Source organism: Nyctereutes procyonoides, unplaced genomic scaffold (assembly GCF_905146905.1).
Source record: "Nyctereutes procyonoides isolate TBG_1078 unplaced genomic scaffold, NYPRO_anot_genome, whole genome shotgun sequence".
Classification (NCBI taxonomy): domain Eukaryota; kingdom Metazoa; phylum Chordata; class Mammalia; order Carnivora; family Canidae; genus Nyctereutes; species Nyctereutes procyonoides.
The window spans coordinates 18,863,995-18,866,617 of record NW_026575040.1 but is presented as its reverse complement, the minus strand read 5'-3'; positions in this window follow the sequence as shown (position 1 = coordinate 18,866,617).

Genomic DNA, 2,623 nt, shown 5'->3' with positions numbered 1-2,623 from the left:
GGCCGGCTGGGAGCGCCGCTGTTTACGCCGTTTCCTGGCAACTGCCCCCGCCCCCAGCGGGGCCCGGCCCACCGGCGCAGGCGCGGCCTCTCATTGGACGCAGCAGGAGCCAATCGGCACTGAGCTTTTTGGGGGGCAGGCGGGGACGCTGCGGCTCCAGGTCTAAGAGACGCGCGGGAAGTTCGGATCCCGCGTGCTGCCGCGAGCTCTTTGCAGTTTAGTGGGGCGCTGGGTCTCTCACGAATAAAATTTTTTAAAAAAGAGTATCCTGTGCCCTCAATACACGGTCCATGTGAGTTGATGACTAGCTTCATCTTGAGCGGCAGGAGGCATGGTCACCGGCCCCCTGGCTGGTAACCGGGAGGCACTGGGGGTAGTGTGTTCGGAGGCGCCTTCACCGCCACCCCCAACGGATGCTGTTGGTAAACTTTGGTAGTGAAATGTATGGAAAAAAAAGAAAAAGAAATGTATGGGCACGTGGATCTTCTGCTGTGGAATACATGGTCCAAGCACCAGTGTGAGAGCAGATAGATGGAGGCGGAATGTGATCAGATTTAACTGGCAAGTAGACGCTAAAGTCCATTTTTATTTTTATTTATTTTTTAAGATTGTATTTATTTATTCATGAGAGAGAGAGAGAGGCAGAGACACAGGCAGAGGGAGAAGCAGGCTCCATGCACCGGGAGCCCGACGTGGGATTCGATTCCAGGTCGCCAGGATCGCGCCCTGGGCCCAAGGCAGGCGCTAAACCGCTGAGCCACCCAGGGATCCCCTAAAGTCCATTTTTAAATGGACGAATTTAAAAATAGGACCGGATCAGAAAAATTAGTCAAATATATTGATTTTAGAAATGACAGATCCCTTAAAAACAAACCAAAAAAAAAAAAAAAGTGTTGAGAACTTGGCTTAGTTTGTGTTATCTAATTTGAAATCCATCTTATGCAGCAATATGTCTGCCTAAAGATTAATAATAACCAAGAGGACTTCCAGTTTTAGCTCCAAAATGTAAAAACTTGGAAGTCATCAACTTCCATCCTTACTACCAGAAGAGGCCGAACAAACTAAAAACTAATGCTTTTTCTTGGACTCATCATAGAACTGAGGTCACAGGACAAATAACAGCCCTGAAATCTGGAGAGGTGAATCCAAGGACTCATATCTGAGACCTGCTTACCTAGAACAGAAGCCTCTGAAACCATAAAGGAGGAATACTTGAATGGCAATTTTAATGAATTCCTAGAGACTGAGTGGGACTAGGGTAAGTGAAGCTATTGGGGGTTGCAGGCTTGGGAGGCCCCAGCACTTGCATGGATTTCGTTTCCAGAAACTCCAGCAAGTTTTCACCATGAAAAACCAAGAAAGATCTCTTGTCTCCTGTGGCTCTAGCAGGGGAATAAGATTAATAATTATTGTCAAATATATCCAGAGCCTTCTCCTTAATAAAGGCCTACATTCTAGAAGAAAAGATTTTACCAAAACCATATCCCAAGGCAAGGATGGTTCTCTGACCACAGCCTTCTGCAGCCTTCCTGTCTCTCCCAAGTAGAGAGGAGGAAGTTAAGAAACACTTGTGAAAGTCACAGCCCAAGGACACCAAAAGGTTTAATCATAAAATTATAGAATGCTTTTCTTCCCACACTTTACTACTGCACCAACAGTGCTTCAGTGTAGTGTCAGTTGAGTACAGGTGGAAACACTGCAGAAACACACTAACAAGAATTTTTAGGGAAATCCAAAGACAATGGGAAACAAAAACACTAGAGGAATTTAAAACTTCTAGAATGAACAGCTACAGCAAATATTAAACACAGCCCAGTTCCTAGTCACATAATAAAAAAACACATTAAAGCCCTATTTATCTCAATCCTCATTACCCAATATGCCACAGCCAGTTTTCAACAAAAAAAACAGCAAAGCTAAAGGCAAGGAAAAACTCAGTCTGAAAGGCAAAGTAAGCGACAGAACTAGACTGAGCTATGACACAGATTGGAGGATTATTAAACAGTAATATAAAATAACTGCTTAATGTGCTAAAGGATCTAATGGATAATGGGGACAACGTACAACAGATGGGTAATGAATGCAGAGAAACAAAAACTGAAAGAATCCAAAAGAAATTCTAAAAATAAGAAACACTGTAACAAATGAAGAATGCCTTGGACAAGTTCATAGGGGACTGGGCAACACTGTGAGAGCCTGAAGATAGAGCAACAGAAACGTCCCAAACTGAAATGCAAGGAGATTAGCAGTAAATAGATAATCCTGTTGGGCTTGTGGACTTCACCTTAGAATCAAATTGTTTTTCTACATTAGAAGAGGACTTTCTGTGTGTGTGTTGGGTGGGGGGGGGGTGACAATTGTCAAGGTTTCTGTCTTTTGGGATAACATCTAAACCCAGTTATCGGGACGCCTGGTGGCTCAGCAGTTGAGCGTCTGCCTTTGGCTCAGGGAGTGATCCTGGAGTCCAAGGATCAAGTCCCACATCAGGCTCCTTGCATGGATCCTGCTTCTCCCTCTGCTTGTGTCTCTGCCTCTCTCGAATAAATAAATAAAATCTTTTAAAAAAATAAAATAAACCCAGTTACCACAAAAGTCAAATTGACCATATGGATACAGTGCAAAA